Raw genomic sequence first — 19,965 nt, 5'->3', positions numbered from 1 at the left:
GTCCTCAAGAACTTAAAAGTATAACTACTGTATTGTCCAGCAACTCTACCTCTGGGTATGTATCAAAAGGAAATGAAAGTAAGATCTCAAAGAGACACTGTATCCCCACATTCGTTGCAGCATTACTCACAATGGCCACGATATGGCTGTGCCAGTCTACAGATGGATGGGTAAAGAAGATGTGGCATATATACACAATGGAATATTATTTAGCTGTGAGAAAGAAGGAAATCTTGCCATTTGCAACAACTGGGATAGACCTTGAGGGCATTATGCTCAGTGAGATAAGCCAGAAAGACAAGTACTGTATGATATTGCTTATATGTAGAATCTAAAAGAGCCAAATCACAGAAACAGATTAGAATGGTAGTTGCAAGGGGTTGGGAGGTGGGTGAAATGGAGAAATGTTGGTCAAAGCATACAAACTTTCAATTAGAAAATGAGTTAAGTTCTAGGGGCACCTGGGTGGCTCAGTTGATTAAGTGTTGAGCTGACATTGTGGAATCTGCTCGGGATTCTCTCTCTCCCTGTCTCTCTCTGTTCCTCCTCCCTCAAAATAAATAAATAAATTTAAACATAAAATAAAATAAAATCCTTAAGAAAAAAGAAAATGAATAAGTTCTAGAAAGCCAATGTGCAGCATGATGATTATAGTTAACAATACTATGTTGTGTACTTGAAAGTTACTAGTAGAGTAGATCTTAAATGTTCTCGTTACAAAAATTAAATGGTTATTAGATGAGGTAATGAATGTGTTAATAACCCTACTGAGGTCATCATTTCACCATATATAAGTATATCAAATCAACACGTTGTACACCTTAAACTTACACAATATTATATGTCAATTGTATTTCGATAAAGCTGGTAAAAAATAAGGGACTCCTGGAAAAGAATAACTTTAACCCCTCCAAAATAAGGCATGAATGATGAAATGACAGGAACTGGGGTCATAATTTTGGTCAGAATTCTTTACTTCTATCCCTTAAGTCATGCCACAGATCACTGTTTGGATCTCAGGAAAAAACAACGGTGTGGTGCTTTTTATTTTTGGTTTAGGTTGATTCTATTCATTTCTAAATGATAATGGTAAAAGCTACATTCTATAGTCCTCTATTTCCATCCTAGCTCACAAACCCTGGAATTCACTCCCCATTCGCTCCTACTCTGGCCTCCTGCCCAGCTCTCCCTCTCCGCCTCCCTGTGTGTGGAGGAACTAAGTGAAGACAGACCAGCCAGCCTAAGTTTTCCAAGGGTGAGCTCAACTTTGGATTTTTACTTTAAAGTAGAATATGAAAATTTCCTTTAGGACAGTTTCCTGTTTTGGATCACAGTCTATTAGTAACACATTGCCAGTAATAACTGAAGGAATAAAGTCTAGGTGGAAAAAGAGAGGAAAAGAGAGAACTCCTTCTTCTTTTACCACTCTAAACTTCAGCAAAGAGTGACTTATTCATATTTATTTCCTTAATATTCACCCATCCAGCAAACATTTGTTGAGTGCCAACTGTGTGCACTTGCACAAGACCTTATGGATTAGAACTGTCACCTTGCTTTATAGGTTAGGAAACTGAGGCACGGGAGTTGGATGTGACCTGCCTCAGGTCACATTGCTGGTAAGATTTAAAATAGATTCTTTGGTCACCAGAGCTACTGCTTTTTCCACCAGCCTTGCAGCTGCCTCCCCACTTGGAGTTGTTGTGGAGACTGTACTGTGAACTGTCAAAATATTAGCAAAGGTATGCACGCTTGTCCATCAGATGCCGGCATTTGATTGGTCTAATTTTACCAGCCTATTTACTTAGTGACATAGAATAAGTTAATTCAATATAGACAAAGGGTGGTGTTTTGGGCTTCTTGCCCAATCAGGTTTACGTGTACTTTTTTTTCAGGTTAAAAGAGAGAGAGAGAGAAACGCCCCCATGTGTGAATGAAGGAGGGGCAGAAAGAGAGAGGGAGAGAGAATCCCAACAGGCTCCTCTCTGTCAGTGCAGAGCCCGTCTCCGGGCTCAATCTCACAAACCAAGAGATCATGACCTGAGCGGAGATCAAGAGTCAGACGCTTAACTGACTCAGCCACCAAGGAACCCCATAAATGTGTTTTTTTAAATGTCTCTTTCAAAAACCAATGTTTTACTGAATGGAGAGACACTGGGATCATTCTCACTAAACTCAGGAGAAAGAAAAGGATGCCCACAATTGCCACTAGGATTTCACCTTTCATTGGAGCTATTAGCCAATCCAATTAGACAAAAGAAAGAAATTACCATTGTACGAGAAGAGATAAACCATTTCTATTCACATGTAATATAATGGTCTTATACCCGAAAACTCAAGAATCAAATGAAAAACTACCACAAACATTTAAGAAAGTTCAGTATGGGGGCGCCTGGGTGGCTCAGTCGGTTAAGCGGCCGACTTCGGCTCAGGTCACAATCTCGCGGTCCGTGAGTTCGAGCCCCGCGTCGGGCTCTGTGCTGACAGCTCAGAGCCTGGAGCCTGCTTCAGATTCTGTGTCTCCCTCTCTCTCTGCCCCTCCTCTGTTCATGCTCTGTCTCTCTCTGTCTCAAAAATAAATAAACGTTAAAAAAATTTTTTTTAAAAAAAAGAAAGTTCAGTATGTTAGCAAGATAGAACGCTAATATATAAGAATATCCTTCATATATGCAAACAGTTTCTACTTAGAAGATTTAATGGAAGAGAAGAACCCCCTCCCATTGAAAAAAGCAGCCACACAGTGTAAATACCTAGGAGTGCATGTGTAAGAAATGCACAAAGCCCATATGAGGAATACTTTCAAATACTTTGATGTGCATAACCTAAACCCATTAATCAATCCTCATCTCACTAGACACGACCAGACATAAGCCTCTTGATGTGATGGAATATGAAGCACAAAGCATCAACTATGAAGTCTCCTTACCAAAAAAGTTGAATGTGAATCTCATCAAGCATTTATAGCTATCTTCCATTTACGAGAAATATGAGGAGCAGGATAACAAATACAATGACAACGCAATGAGGCAGGCAGACAAATCCAGAATGTGGAACGCTCTGTAGGACAATTGGCCAAGTTGCTTTAATCAAAGGCATTACATCAAAGGCACGGGAGGAAGGGTACTGCTATAGGTTAAAAGAAAATTAATAGATGTAACAAGTAAATGCAACATATGGAACTTGTTTGGATCCTGATTCAAACAACCAACTGTTAAAAAAAACAATTAGGGAAATTTGAATATGGACTGTGTATAATATGATAACAAGAATTTTTTTAGTTGTGATTATGGTCTTGGGGTTATACAAAAAAAATGCCCATGTATTTTTTGAACGTTTATTTATTTTTGAGAAAGGGCATGAGTGGAGAAGGTGCAGAGAGAGAGAGGGGCACAGAGGATCCAGAGCGGGCTCTGCACTGAAAGCACAGAGCCTGAAGCAGGGCTCGAACTCACCAACCGTGAGATCATGCCCTGAGCCGAAGTTGGACTCTCAACCGACTGAGCCACCCAGGCGCCCCAAAATGCCCATATCTTTAAGAGATGAATAGTAAGTGTATGAAGGGAGTGAAATGACATGATGTCTGGGATTTGCTTTAGAATAATTCCTGGGAGGTAGAGAGAAAAAGAAAGAGAGAAAGAGAGAAAAAATGGCAAAATCTTAATACTATTTGTAGTAGTTTTCTAGGACTGCCACAACAAAATACCGCAAACTATGTGCATAAACAACGGAAATTTATTTCTTATAGTTCTTGAGTCTAGAAATCCAAGATCAAGGTTTCAGGAAGTTTGATTTCTTCTGAGGCCTGTCTCTTTGGCTTGCAGATGGCTGCCCTCTCCATATGTCCTCAAGTGCTCTTTCTTCAGTGCATGGACATCTCTGGTATCTGTATGGACAAATTTCCTTTACTTATAAGGACACCAGTCTGATTGGATTAGGGCCCACCCATAGACCCCACTTAACTTCACTATCTCTTTAAAGGTGTCCAAATATAGACACATTCTGAGGGCCCAGGGGTTGGGGCTTTAAAATATAAATTATGAGAGAATATAATTCAGCTCATAACACTATTTAACCTGTACGATGAGTGTATGGGAGTTTATTGTACTAAACTCTTTGGTTTTGTGTATGGTTGAAAATGTTTATAAGTACAACTTTCCAGAAGAGGACATAAAAGTATATCTGAGCAAACTGACATACATGCCTCATGAAAAAGAAGAATCACCATCGGAGACATAGCAACTTTCCACAAGTAAATTTATCATTTTAACATATTTTTCACAAGCTTGTCTAGAAAAATAAGTAAACAAGAAAAGCCAGGAAAACTCTAAATGAAAAGCAATGTGGTACGGAGCAGCCATACCCTAGGGGGGTGCCTGGCTGGTTCAGTCAGTAGTGTGCTTGAGTCTTGATCTTGGGGTCATGAGTTTGAGCCCCACATTGGGTGTAGAGATTACTTTAAAAAATAAATGAATTTAGGGGAAAAAAAACATACTCTAGAGCCTCAAAAATTAAAACAGTGTGAAAAAAATTAAAACAGTGTGGAATTGGAACATGAATAGAAGAGCATAAAAATCACCAAACAGACGATGGCAATTTTATATATATGATAAAGGCAGCTTCTCAAATCGATGGGAGTAGAAAGGAACTTTCTAATCAATGACATAGGGACCATTAGGTATCCATTTGGAAACAGATGAAATTTGATCCACACTTCACATCATAGATGAAGATAAAATCCAAATAGATAAAGATTTAAATTAAAAAAAACAATACCATAAAAGTACTAAAAGAAAACTTTGAAGTGAAGAAGACGTTTCTAACTATGACTCAAATTTCACAACGCCAGAATCAAAAACTTCCCATGGTAAACAACAACACACAGACACCATAAGCAAAGTCGAAAGGCAAAGGACAAATGGGAGGAAATATTTGTACCTCATATCACAGACAAAGCTAACGTTGAACTAGTTCCTCCAGATTGAAGAGAAAAGGGCAATAGCCAATATTTTAAAGAGGGGCTGTGGAACTACATGAACAGATAGTTCACAGAAAAACAACTCTAAACGGCCCTTAAGCATCTGAAAAGATGCTCAACTTCCCTCATAAAATGAACAATAAAATTCAGATTTACAACCGCACGGACGGGGTGCCTGGGTGGCCCAGTCGGCTGAGCGACCAACTCTCGATTTGGGCTCAGGTCGTGATCCTAGGGTCGTGAGATGGAGCCCCACGTTGGGCTCTGCCCTGAGGATCGTCTCTCTCTCTCTCTTCCTCTGCCCTTCTCCCCTGCGCACGCATGGTCTCTCTCTCTGTCTCTCTCTAAATAAAAATAAATAAAACAATAAAAAAAACTGCACTGAGATTCTTTTTCTCAAGTGTCAATTTGGCAGGAACCCCAAAGTTTGACACCATGCTCTGTCAGTGAGCCTGGAGAAAACAGGCACTCTCACACTTTGCCAGTGGGACTGCACACTGGGACAACCCTCGTACTAGTTTGGCAGGTCTCCCGTAACAAAGTGCTGGAGACAGGGTGGCTTGTAAGAACAGAAATTGATTTTTTCACAATTTCCGGGAGGCCTCAAGTCTGAGATCAAGGCACTGGCAGGGTCGTTTCCTTCTGAGGCCTCTTTCCTTGGCTCGTAGGTGGCCGTCTTCTCTTCCCTGTGCCTTTACATGGTCTTTCCCTTGAGCGTGTCTGTGCCTTCATCTTCTTTACTTACAGGGACATCCATCATACTGAACTAGGGCCCACACCAATGGCCTCATTTCAATTTAATTCTCTCTTTATAGACCCTGTCTCCAAATACAGCCACATTCCAGGAAACTGGGGGCTGTGACTTAAACACACGAATGTTGGGGGGACACAATTCAACCCGTGACAAACTTCATGGAGGAAAATTTTGAAATAGCTATCAAAATTACCAATCTGTAATCCTTGACCGGCAATCCTACTTCTGGAAACCTGTCCTACAGCTATACCTGCACACATATAAAATGACATACATATGAAGATATTCAGCTCAGCCTTGTTTACGATAGCCAAAGGTTGGAAACAACCCATGTCCACCAATAGGGAACCGTTTGAGTAAGCTGTTTTACCTACGGCATGCAAAATCATATGGCTGTCAAAAGAAGCGAGGAAGCGCTCCAGGCACAGCTAAAGGGAGAACACAATGATATGCGAAGTAAGAAAAGGAAGGCAGGGACCAGTGCAACAGCACGCTACCTACATATAAGAAATACTTTCGTACTTGCTTGTACAGTGTTTGCTTAAAGACACACTGCAAGCTAAATAACAACAGCAAAACCCTAATACAGTTGGTTACTGCTAGACGTGTACTATCAGCAACCCGTGACACTATTCGCCGGGCACTATTCTGCCCAGAAGAGAGGGGGCAGGAGTGGGAGTGAAAGCCTTTCTGTATATTCCTTTTAACACAGTTTTCATTTTGAAGTCATGGAAATTCAAGCAATTAAAATCGTTATGTACAAAGCCTCCTAGTTCGGCCACGAAATTTCTAGTACAACCTGAGACCAACTCTAATCCCTTTACTTTGGAGACAGGGCTGTTCTCCAGTTTCTCGAAGCTTCACCTAGGGTTTTCACATGGTGCTTTTGTGAAATAAAGAAAATCCCCAGGGCTTGCGAGTGCTTTCCCTCTTTCTCTTTTCCCTTGAAGAAAGGAACTAGTTCAAGAGGGCTAGAGAGAGTCCACTTGGATTTGACGTTGACCAAATTGATCGCCAGCGCCGCGCAGCACAAACGCCCTTGGGTGTGCATCACTTGGAGCAAACCGAAGTATGCCCTGCTGGGGGGGGGGGGGCGCCTGGGTGGGGGTGCACTCCCCCCACCCCACCCCCAGCGCACCGCATGCAGCTGGAGAAAACCCCTCTTCCTGTCTACAGCTCCCACAGCACTCGGAGCCTGCTCGCAGCCCAACGGCCTCTCCAAGAATGCTACATTTAAAAGTGCAGTTTTTGGATGATTCCCAGAAGATTTTTGTGGTTGATGTAAGTGGAAATCACATTGCTATTATTCCTTTATTATTCATTCAATAGTGGTCATTTGTGGGCAGCCCATTAGCCGGCGATGTTAGGTCTTCTGTAGGACCGAATGAAGGAGGACTGTGGTTTTTAGCTTTGGAAAAAGAAGCCTGTATTGAACATCACAGTGTAGCTCGTGTTTTCCCATTAACCTTTCTTCTAGAACAGGTTCTCTTTTCTCAAGGGACAGCAAAAGCGAGTTTGGAAGAGACGCTAAATATTTGTAAAAAGACAAAGCAGCAAGAACTGATTCATCGAACCCAGAAAGGTATTAGTGCGCATTGAAATAATCTGTGAGCCTCACCTCAGGAACATTTGTGCGGAGAAAACCGTGGTTCTGAGGGAAAGGAGAAGGGGGAAGGTTACCCTCCTTTTCTGAAGGAAACCTACGGAAGGGGGTAGAATTTATGCAGCGGTAATGAGAACTTCAGGAAGTAATGACAAGTATGAAAAGAAAAATAGGATAAGAGACTATTTAGTTTGATTTAGTACTTACAGTTCAGGGTTCTTAATATAATTCCTAGCTACGAGATGATTGCGTACAATTATACCTCATCTCTTGAAGGAAGAACAAATGTATTAAGCACATCATTTGGGGCTCATCTTCCAGAATCTTAAGATATGTACATTTTGATGTAAGGATTTATGTAGGAGCATTTTGAAATGTTCTATGATTTTATTTGAACAAAAGATGCTATTTGCTCTGATATTTATATTAGCCACTAACAAGGAACAAGTTGTTCATTTTCTTTGAGATCCGTACAAAATGCTGGTTGTTTTCTTTTACACATAAACTAACAACTGCTGTTGGGTGTGTGGGTAACCCGCTTTTCAAATGAGTATTTCATTTTTATTTGAATCATGTGCTTTGTGGGTGATGACTTCATGGCTTCAGTGGCTGTTTTGCTCTCTCTTCCTTTCGCTTTTATTTGCAAAAGGCATTTCTAGGTCCACAGACCCGAATGACTTGTTTTTGCAGCAAATAGCCTCCATTAGAGGCATGAGGCATTTCCTATTCTTTCTTGGAACGCTATTTGAATGGCGGAAAATGTCTTTTTGGTAGTTTATCCATTCGCAGGCCGGTGGTGTTTGCTCACAGTGTTCCAGGACCCGAATTAGCGAGCTGGGTATTCAAAAGACACTGCTTTAGGCTACATTTTTTATAGATATTCCAAGCAACTCAAAGAGAATTCTTTGACAAAAAGTGACAGAAGAGCTTTCTCAATGTGTAGCTTAAATTCAGATCCAATTAAATGGGGCGGGGGTGGGGGGGGTGGGGAGGGCAGAGTACCGTAGCTTTGTAACATTCACCTTCTGAGGAGCTGACTCCAGCAACTTGGAGGCAGCATGACTTCGCTTCAGATCGGTCTGTCTCTTTCCAGCTGCAACACATTGTGTTCCTTTGGAAGACATTGGGAGAGATTTGATACCCAGCAATTCGGGTGTCACGGCATCTGATCCCTTTTGCCCTGGGAAGGCTGCTCTGTAAGTAGCAATCGTGGTGTCACCAAGAGTGGCAAGCGCACTGACTGCAGTCCCATGAGCAGCTGTGTCCCGAGGGGAGTGGAACCTTAGGCTAGCATCCATTCGTCCAACAGGATCTTTTCTCCTTAACAACAGTGGACTGATGAGGAGGAGGAGGGGTGATGATGATGATGATGATGGTGATAGTAGTGAGTCACCAATGGACCGCACCTTAAAATTTACAAAGCAATCTTACGTCCATTCATTCGTTTGATCCTGCATTCCGCCCTGTGAGTGAAGGTAGGGGAAAGGCTCATCTTTCCCCGTTTTGCCAATTAAGAGGTAGGGGTTCAGGGTGCTTAAGTGATTCGTGCAAGATTATGCAGCAGGTAAATGCAGAGTTGGGACTTCCAATGCAGAAGTCTCTCCACTACTCCATGTACAATCGAATCCAGAAGACTCATCTGTCAGTAGCCTTCTAGTCCTGTCATATGGCTCATGCACATTATTTATTTTCTGTTGCCATCAAAGGCCATAGAATTTGGTATACAGTGAGCCTTCGACGACTATTGTAAGCCAATTAGTAGATCCTTCCTTCCTTACCTGTAGATGAGGAGCTACGTGAGAAAGTGGTTTCTAGAGGTCAAGGACACCATGGTCTGAATTTTTTCATTAATTCGAAAGCTTTAAAAGGTCCCTCAGGGGGCACCTGGCTGGCTCAGTCGGTGGAGCATGTGACTTGGGGTTGTGAGTTTGAGCCCCATGCTGGGTGTAGAGATTACTTAAAAATAAATATTTAAAAAAGGTCCCTCAGCCCTGTTAATAATTCCTTAAAATGCACCCCAGCACCATACCCTCAGGGACTTTGGTTGGGGATAGGAAAAAAAGCAACCTAAACATATTCTCTTCCATTAGTGCTAATTTCTTAAACAGGATGAAGAAATACTTGGAACCATAGTGGAAAGAACCATTAGCAGCTAAAGAGAGTCGCACAGAGGGGCTTTGGATACCAAAATTGACTGAAGTCTCAAGAGGCATGGATCAGTCCCAGGGAGAATTGTTCTTTAAGATAAAATTTAAGAAAATAATTGGCTGCATGGGGAAAAATAATGGAGTCTTGGGCATTGGTGTTGATTTTACAGAAAGTGAAGTAGTAGAAATACAAAAAGGACCCATGATCAGATAGAATAATGTCTCCTGGGTAAGACTAATTGACATCCAGAACCCTTTGTGTTTACTCCACCCCCGGTAACATTATCTTGATGAATTTGCTGGTGTCCGAGATCTGGCTTAGGGCTCCAGACTCAGAAGCGTGATTTGTCAGCACTGCACAAGAACAGAAGTCAGAGATGATATTTACAATGGGGATGCCAGTGGCACCATTTACGGTGGGACTTGGGACACTAGGGTCCTCTCAATCAGTTACATTGGATACCATGTGTCAGAAGAGTCAGATTTAAAGGAATCAGACCCACGATGCTAATATTCGATGGGCTGCTAATGCAGACATTTCCACAAATGCCCTGTCACTGAGACCTTTAAGGCACCCACTCATTCATTTGAGTAATTTCATTAACAAATTATTCCTGAGGTCTTAATGTCTTACAGTCTCTGTTCTGGATACAGTAGACCGTACCATACGGGTAGGTAAAGTTCTTGAACAAGGTCACACTCTCCCCTGGACAGTGCTACCAGTTTTGGCTTCAGAGATTCCTTTCACTCCCCTTGCAAGATTGACAAACTTCCTGGGTTATTGACCTGTCTTTGACTTGTTAATGCCGTCAGTTAGCTTGCTGGGAAAAGTGGTTGGCCCCGGAGACATCTTGGATCTTTGAGGTTTCTTTGCATATCTCTACTCCGAGGCCCTATGCCTTGATTTTATAGATGGACTTTCTGAGGCTGTTAGCCAGCCTTTTCCTTTACGCATTCCCAAGAGTATTTGGGGGATGCAGGATAGATATGGGACTGCAGACTTGCTGGAATGTGCCTACTGAAATGTAATCCAATGAGGAAAATGTGTTTTAGTGAAAACCTCATCGTACTTTTCAAGCTGTCATATTTATTTAATAAAATTGATCATGGTCAAATATCAACACCACTCTTAGTGTTGCACTGATCATGGGCTGCGTCCTTCAGCAATAAAGAAGGACTCTACAGAACGATGATGAGACTGGACAGGCAGGAGGAGAAAGGAAATGAGGCAATTACTTTTTTAAATAACGGCAGATTTTAGAATAAATTCAGTTGTGCCTCTTCAACCTGAGGATGAGGACATTTAAAAAAAATTTAAGTTTATTTATTTATTTTGAGAGAGGGAGAGAGAGCACGTGGGGGAGGGAGAGAGAGAGAGAGAGAGAGAGAGAGGGAGAGAGAATCCCAAGCAGGCTCTGAGCTGACACAGCATAGAGTCCCATGCTGGGCTCGAACTCACCAACCATGAGATCATGAGCTGAGCCGAAACAAGGAGTGGACGTTTAACCGACTGAGCCACCCAGGTGCCCCAGGACCAGGACTTTTCTAAACAGAAAAAGGGAGGGCGAGACCAAAGCTGGAGGCTTCTGAGCTCTCAAAAAGAGTAGGGGACGTCAGGCGTCCAGCTTGAGGATGAATCCTCCCAACACCTACAGGTACCAGGAGCAGTAGTGTCATTGTAGGGTGACCTTCTTTTAAGCCTGAACTGTTTATCTCCGGGTTAGATGGAGAATTTCAAGGCTAATAATAATCTCAGCACCATATCTGACACAGTCCTGTCTGATATCCTCCCCGCCTGATGCAATTCTGTCTTTATAGAAGCATATGATGGAAGGGAAGAAAATCTGCTGTTTGTGAATTTCCAAAAGCACACTTCTTTTCGATGGTTTCTAGAGCCTAAAGTCAAATGAAGAGGTTTAAATCATTTATTTTTTTTTTAATTTTTTAATGTTTATTTATTTGAGAGAGAGAAAGAGAGAGAGAGAGAGAGAGAGAGAGAGAGAGAGAAAGAGAGAGAGACAAAGTGCAAGCACGGGAGGGGCAGAGACAGAGAAGGAGACAAAGAATCTGAAGCAGGCTCCAGGCTCTGAGCTGTCAGCACAGAGCCCACGCAGGGCTTGAACCCATGAACTGTGAGATCATGACCTGAGCCGAAGTTGGATGCTTAACTGACTGAGCCACCCAGGCACCCCTAGAGGTTTGAGTCGTTTCAAGTCTTACACTTACCTGATTGCTAAGTGAAGGTATTGGCCACTGCAGTGGGTACCCAGTGGCTTACCCAGTGAGAGAATGTAGTGAGTCAGCTCACTTCATTCCCTTGGGAACCCATCATAAAGGCCGCCGTGCCTCATTTTCTGACAGACGCAGAGAGGGGACAGTGCCAAGATGGAGCACTATTCAAGCTAAACAAGAAAGCAAAGAACTGTCCAGGGATTTTTCTATTGGTAGTGGTATGTACCCTTGGGATGTTTGTCTAGGAGCTGGTTTGTCAATTTATAATGATGAGGGATCTTTTGTACCTCTGTCAGTAGTGAAATCGATACCCTACCCCTTCATAACGCAAAGTTTTTTCAACTCCAATGAGATGGAATTGATCTGGTATAGCAGAATGCAGCTGGATTTAGGGCTACAAAATTGCATCTCTTTAGGTGTGTAATCTTGGGCCAGTCACTTAACCCCTTAGCCCCCTGAGTTGTTGAGGAGTAATGCAAATGATATAACGTGCATTTGGAATCTCATAAAGCAGGGAAAATTGGACCCTGACGCTTACAAGCTGTGTGGCCTTGGGCAAGTCACTTGGCCAATCTGAGACTGAGTTGTGGCAACTCCAAAAACTTGGATTTGGGGTGTCGGGAAAAACTTTCCAAAGAATAAACCATTTATGTTGCTGAGCATGAGCTAAGGAGGTGAAGAGTGGGAGCTAGTGTGGGGAGGATGTGCGGTGGTCCACACAAATGAAAGACTGAAGGCCAAAATGCAAAAGAGAATGTGGCTCTTTTATGGGAAAGAAAAAAAAATTAATCTGAGAATTAAGCTGAAGCAGAGGGAGTCGGCAGCTAGATCGTTGAAGCCAACTAGTCTATATGTAAATTTGGGGCTCTATCCTGAAGGTGGTGGACAATCACTGAGGAGTTTAAGAAGCTCAAAGTGGGGGGCATATGGGTGGCTCATTCGGTTAAGTGGCTGACTCTTGATTTTGGCTCAGGTCAGTATCTCACGGTTCGTGAGTTTGAGCCCTGTGTTCAAACCCCGCGAGTTGGGCTCTGTGCTGACAGCAATGAGCCTGCTTGGGATTCTCTCTCTCTCCCTCTCTCTCTGCGCCTCCCCCACTCGTGCCTTTTCTTTCTCTCTCTCAAATTACGTGAACTTTACAACAATTATTAAAAAAAAGAATCTCAAAGTTGGAATATTAGCATCTGCTTACTCATTAATTTATGCATCCATCCACTCAGTCAGCCAATATTTCATGAAATACGTGTTTTAAGTGCTGGAGATGCCAGGCAGAATCTGGATGATATCTTCAAGTTCAGTGGTTCCAGTGTTAGACAGGCAGCCTATGTCCTAACATACCTTCCCCAGTATCAATATTCCAGCCCGATAGGGAATGGTGGAGGCAGACAGGAAGGGTGGATACAAGAGATGTTAATGAGGTAGAGTTTCTAGAAGCAATTGATGCTGGTCTGGATATGGGAATGAGCTTCAAATTTCTGTCTTGGGTGACTGCTTGGATGGTGGCCCCCATTCACCAAGACAGAGAATAGAATAAAAGGAGCATGTTTAGGGAGGGCAATAATGAGTTCTGTTTGGATTTATAAAATGGGGTTGTGGAAAGAGTTCTAGTCCCAGCTCTAGCAGTCTTGAGCCATGGGATGTCAGGTGGGTCACTTCACTTCTCTGAGTCTGTGCCCTTATCACTAAAATCGGGATAATCATAGTACCTAGCTCATGAAGTCGCTATGAAGATAAATGAATTACCCGATTCCTGACCCAAAGAAGGTAGTCAAGGTATGTTAATTCCCCTCTCCCTTGCTTGCAGACCTCTTTACTTCTACACTTTGCAAACCGACACAGAATGTCTTTCACCCTCGACTTGGAGTTTCTTTGGATAAGTCTTGATTTTGCCGCCAACCGCCAGGCAACAGAGCTGTTTGCCTTGGTCTGTGCTTCCTCCTTTAGGGCTTCTCAGGGTTAATTCATCGTGGCTTTCTAGCGGTTTGCCCTTTGCTTAGTCAGTAGCCCCAGGGGATTTGCTCTTTCCCCCTGGAGCCATTAATCCTGGGAGGGTCCATTATAACTGTCTAGAGTTACCTAAAATAATGTTGGGCTTCCTTTAAGGAAGCAGATGGAAATAGCCAAACCCTTTGTGTTTACCTACATTTTAATTTAGTCCACGGTAACCACTCATAGTTATGCTAACATAGTTAATAGTAATGATAACAGTACTACTGACTAATAATCACAGATCGTATTTATGGACGGCCTATGTTACAGGTGTCACATTCACACAAATCGAAGAAGTATCACTGCCTAGGGGAGTTACAGAAGCTCTCTGTGCGGTGGGTTTTCTCATCTGTTAAATGGGGATAACATTAGCACCCACTCCATAGGATTGCTACAAAGGTTAAATGAATAGGTAAATGAACATGTAATAAGCAAATATGAACATGTAAATGAATACGTAAAACACTTAGAACGGGAGCCAGTGTTTGCCACACCAATGCCTTATGGAACCTGGCTTCAAATGTAGTTGGTGAACACACGTACTGATACTTGTGTCCAAGCGGCAATAAGGCCTGGAATAAGGATGAGGCCTGGTATATTATTTTTCTATTTCACCAGCACGGAAACTGAGGTGCAGAGAGGTCCACGTACCCCAGGTCAGGTTGCTATTTAAGTTAATGAGTTGGCCGGGGTTCGAGCCCTAGTCTGTGTAGCTTTAAAACCTTGGCTGGTAACTGGTTACTTGGTAGGTTTATGGCTCAAGTGGGGTCTCTGTGCGGGTGGCGAAGCTTCCTGGTTTTCGGAGACCTCGTGATGTACCCTCCCTCTAGTTCCAAGCAGCCTGCCCCACACTAGATGCTCCGTTAGCGTTGGCTGACACACTGCCCCTATCACCTCATCACCACCCCTTGCCTGTACAAAGAAGTCCAAGAGAAGGAGCTTCGAAACCACGTCAGAAAAATCATCCTGGAATCCTAGGGTCCCAGCCCAGCGGAGGTTGGCTGGTTCTTGGCCGGGGTGGGGGTCGGGGGGGGTGGGAATTGATCTGTCATTGCAGGGGGCCCCAGCTGCCTGATGAATGCCTTTGTTTAAACTACTGAGTTTGCTTTGCCCTTCATAGCCTAAGGTTTGTTGATTCAGAGAATAAATTGAACTGAAAAAGAAAGGAAGTGCTTGTGCTTTGTCTGGCCCGGGGCCAGGCTGAGCTGCAGGCCAAGTGTGCTAGTCCCGCCCCTTTAGGGGCCCCGCACCTTCTGCTGTCACCCGGCTGCCAGGCCGCCCTCCGGATGCTCCATCTCAGAGGAGAGGCCCAGACTCAAGCCTTCCCACCCTCCCCCCTACCCCCGCCCCTGCTCCTCCTCTGCCTCTTCTCTCCCCACCCCTGCAGCTGCGAGGAGGAGGGAACCTGCACTCCAGAGCATTGGGGATGCTGGGGGCGGGGACTGGGAACCGTCTTCGGAGCTGGGTGGGTGGTGGTTGGGTGTTTGTTCAAGTCTGCACTCGTGGGAATCCCTGCAAAGGGTTTCAGTGGGTTGGGGCTTTGCCACCCCTTCACCTTTCATCATGGTGCGCGGCCCGCCATCAGCCCAGGCCTGGGGAGGACTAGCTGAGGCTTCGCAGTGGAGCTACAGCCCTCTGTAGGGCTTCTCCCCATGAAACCGGCCAAAGGGCAAGATTCCTCTGAATTCTATAGGATTTTCTCTCTTTCTTTCAAATGCCCTTTACCCCGTATTTGCATCATTGTCCCGTCACAAGTACAAACATATTACACAAATAAGAGCTTGGTTTTCGCTTGTGCTTTAAGACAATGCCGTTGTCAACCGCAACTTGGAGACTGAGAAATTCATCAAACTGACTGAGCTGAATGTCGTCTGGGGACCAAAAGGGGGTGGCCTGAGGGGCAGAACCACCTGGGAGGCGGCGACTGAGCCAGCAATTTCCTAAAAGGACCTGGAGTTTGCCATCCCAGCAGTTGAGGGGAGGACCAGCCTTTGTGATACGAGGTGCCACTAAGCAGTTTCGTGCCAGACTGTCAGAACTGCAAGACCAGTTCTTCTGCTGGGAGATCCACCCTCAGTACTCAATAGATCATTTGCACCTCAGGAGGTAACGGGGAGTTGGCCAATGGAATGCCTCGGCAAGGCACCACAGGGAAGATCTGCAGAAGAAGGCTGCAAAGCTGAGGAAGAATGGAAGGTGACAGGCATTCGGGGGGTGGGGGGCACTTCTCTGGGGGCCGTGGAACTCCCTGATGTATAACTTGTCTTTTCGAAACACAGCTGCTCTGCAAAAGCTGCAATTACTGACCCCCACAGGGTCTTATTCCAGCCCCCTTTTCTTCATTCCCTCTCTTCTTTACCCACTTCCTCCTTCTCTGCTGTGTCCGAGGTGTGGGGCCAGAGAGGGGAGGTCTGTCTGGGTGAGTTGACCCCAGGCCCTGGAAGCATTTAGGCATGGCGCCTCACCACTAATCGCTGGGCTTAGCTGTCTTAAACAAAAGGTCCTTTGTCTATGATGACGAAATTCACCTTTCAACAGACTCAAACAAAGACAGAGGTTCTCCAGAATTTCACATTCAGAACATTTTAAGTGATTGCAAGAGATCTGTCACAAAGTTACTGTCCATTGCCTTTAGTGCCCCGAGATGCCATTTCCGGGGATTTCCACTGACATTATTTCATTCATTCGTTAGCTAACACAGTTTGGTAAACAGGGGTGGTTATGCTACTTCATTCATTCATCAGTCAGTTGACAAGTTCTGAGGAGTCTTCACTGCTTGCATGCACCGGGTTAGCTCCCGAGGATGCGTAGATAAATAAGAACTATTGCCTGACCTCAAAGACCTCTCTGTGTCGTGGAAGAACCAGAAGTGCAAACAGGTCCGCACCTAACAGTGTGATGTGTACAAATGACGGTGGCAAGGATAGTTTTTTAATGGCACAAAAGAAGAGGGCAACTCACCCAGACCGAAGCGTGCATGTTGAGGGGATGGTCACAAAGGTTTCTTCGAGGGAGGTGATGAATAACTGAAGCCCTAACGATCAGTACTAATTCCCGAGATACAAGGAGGGAGTTGGACTAGAGGAAAAGGGAGAAACAGAGGGAGAGGCCTGGGGAGTAGCTCAGTCGGACCGGATCTTACCGTTGTGGGCAGAGGGTTCTATGGGAGCCTTGAGAGACAGAGATGAGATAGGAGAGACAAGCATGGGCCAAGTCATAAAAAGGGATGTTTCATATGAAGAAATTAAGGTTCGGCAAGGTTAAAAATGAGCCCAAGGTCATACAACTGCAAGTTAGTACTTGAGCCGGGAATTGAAGGAGTGTGTAGACTCCAGAACTGCCGCCCCCCACTTCTTCCCACAGCCTGCGGCCTCCAGACTCCCGGTACCCAGCAGGAAGTAAAGTGCTCTCCCTGCTTTACCGAGCAATGGCAATGATGGTCATGAAGCTTTCCCACAACTTATATTTATATTTCAGTGTCTAATTAAGATTTTATAAAAAAAAATTAAACTTTTCAGTATTTCATTAAAATTCTCAGACAAAAAGCAGGCAAACAACCAACAACGCAACCTAAATAAGCTAAGGATTTCACCTTCTGGAGAAAAGTGTCCTAAGGTAACGATTAAGGTTGTGTGCCAAGATGGATATACATCTAAGAAGACGTCTATCTTAGTGTTGTTTGCAATAACTAAAAGGAGAAAACAATTTACAGCAACTAATGGTGATATTTATTTTTTTAAGATTTTATTTTTAAATAATCTCTACACCCAATGAGGGGCCCTGAACTTAAAACCCCGAGAGTCACATACTCCATGGAGTGAGCCAACCAGGTGCCCCTACGAACGATGATATATACGTTTTTTAAATTTTTTTAATGTTTATTTTATTTTTTAGAGAGAGAAAGAGAGAGAGCACCTCAGTGGGGGAGGAGCAGAGAGAGGGGGACAGAGAATCTGAAGGAGGCTCCATGCTGATAGCAGAGGGCCCGAACTCATGATCTGAGCCAAAATCAAGAGTTGACGTTTAACCAACTGAGCCACCCAGGCGCCCCTAATGATGATATTTAGAATATAATGCTAAGTTTCTTAAAAGATGGTCACCAAAAAGTCTTACCGTATCACATGCCTTGAGAATGATCTGGAAAATTTTACGCTAAGGTCCTAATACTGTCTGTCTTTTGAGGGATATGCTCATAAGCACTTTATATCTTCCTCTTGTTTTTCTGTTTATTTTTTACCCTGATATTTTAGTGAGCATATTTTGCTTTCTGAATGAGAGGGGGAAAAAACTCAAAAACAACGAAAGAAACTTCATTTGGAAAAACGGTTGCTATATAAGTTCCATGCCCCACATACTTAATCAAATTAGGGGACTCCTCTCAAAATGGCGGGGCCTCATGTTCCCAGCTGCGTGCAGCCACATCATCTGATATGTGGAGGTTCCAGGTACCTGCCTCAAAAATATCAACTCCATTGCCACTAGCCCACAATTACTACTCAGTTTCTTTCCAACCTAAAGAGTAATGATAATAGCTAAGATATATCACAAGAATGTTTATTTATTATGTACTAGGCACTAGTATAGGTATTTTACATGTACTAGCTCATCAAAATCCTCGGTGAAATAGGTGCTATTAATATCTCCATTTGACAGATGAGTAATCTGGGCAGAGAAGTATAGTAAGTGGTAGAAAGAGGATTTAAATGGGGCCCTCTGGGTTAAGAACTCATGCAGTTGACCACTGTATCCAGTCTTTACGGCTTGTCTTTCAAGAGTCACTGTGTTGGAGTTACCTTGGTATTTACATCTTAAGCAGTTAGTTCTTGTGTGTGTTTGAAGTAATGATGCAGAAAACCAGGTCAACAGTTTCAGGGGAAAACTGACTTGGGGTAAGCAGGACCTGAAATAGCCGTCAGCGGGCTTTCGTGGGGGCAGATGGACAATGGAAATGGTTCAGATAAATGGACAGAGTTAGAAAGATAAGGTATAGGGTGGCTGAGAATTACATGAAGCCAAAAAGGATAGGTCATTCTTTGGGACTCAGTGGTGTGTGTGTGGGAGGGGACAGTTATACATCCAAAAGGACACAGGGAGCTCTCCTAATTTGGTGAAGTCACAGATTGCCTGTAGTATAGTCAGCACTTACCTGGAACATAGTAGGTGCTCAATAGCCATCTGTTGAAGCAATGAAAGAATGAATTATCTTCTTGTCCTCAGCTGCCAGGCAGCTAATCCCTGCTCCAACGAGCTCGCTGATAAAATGTCACTTAGCTAATAAAACATTCTAGGAAGTCAAGTCTTAGGGGGGATGTGGCACAAATATTTCATGTATTACAGTAACAAAATATCTCTGGGCCAAACCTGCACCCATGTCAAACTGTGTGACCACAAGTAAACCCTCACTGACTGTTTGTCAGAGATGAGAGATGTTGTGACTCAGGCTCCCCCAAAGTTCAACGAAGGAGAGGTCATCTCTTCTCCTAGTAGCCTACATAGGCTCCCCAAGTCAAGTCGGTTTGGAGATGCCACCATGAACATGTTTGTTCGTTTCTGCATTTGTAGGAATGTGGACTAGAACCTCGTAAGCTGGGACAAGCAAATATCAAATTCAACATTCATAAGGGAGGAATATGTTTGGTTTTGATTTATAAATGACAATGAGTCCGTTTAACCAGATCCTTCTGCACAAATAATTCCACGTAAGAAATTAAGGGAGTAAGATATTGGAAAAGCTTGCTTTGGGAGTATGCGACTAATTTTAAAACCCAAAGGTTAGTATATCTTGGGACCCCAATTTCCCACCAAAGACTGAGGATAAGTAATCGTTCCTGCCACCGCTCCCTTCTCGGATTCCCCCAACTGAACATTGTGCAGGTTAAAGCATACTTTGTCTTTCTTTCTTGTATGCTAGAGTTTTAGAGGTACAGTACTTTAAAAAAATATATGACTGCAAAGTTTTCTGAGCTTGGCTGTACTTGTCTCTGAGTACACTAAGAGAATCCCAGACAACTGTTTTGAGTTATGTTACACATCCTAACAATAGATCTGCCATATTGAAATAACCTGGAGGAGGGAGGATGGCAGAGGTCTGCGAACCTGGCATCAGCCCCAGACTAAGCCAGACTAAGAAAAATGGGCAGCCGCTAGGGTTTGGGTGATACAGCCCAGGTCACCCCACGGCCCACACGCGTGAGTCAGCACTCAGGGCTTGGATGGCTATATGCATGGCAGACTAGGAGGAAAGGGGTAGATTGCCACAATCAGGCCT

Source organism: Panthera tigris, chromosome X (genome assembly GCF_018350195.1).
Source record: "Panthera tigris isolate Pti1 chromosome X, P.tigris_Pti1_mat1.1, whole genome shotgun sequence".
NCBI lineage: Eukaryota > Metazoa > Chordata > Mammalia > Carnivora > Felidae > Panthera > Panthera tigris.
Note: the sequence above shows the minus strand (reverse complement) of the source record.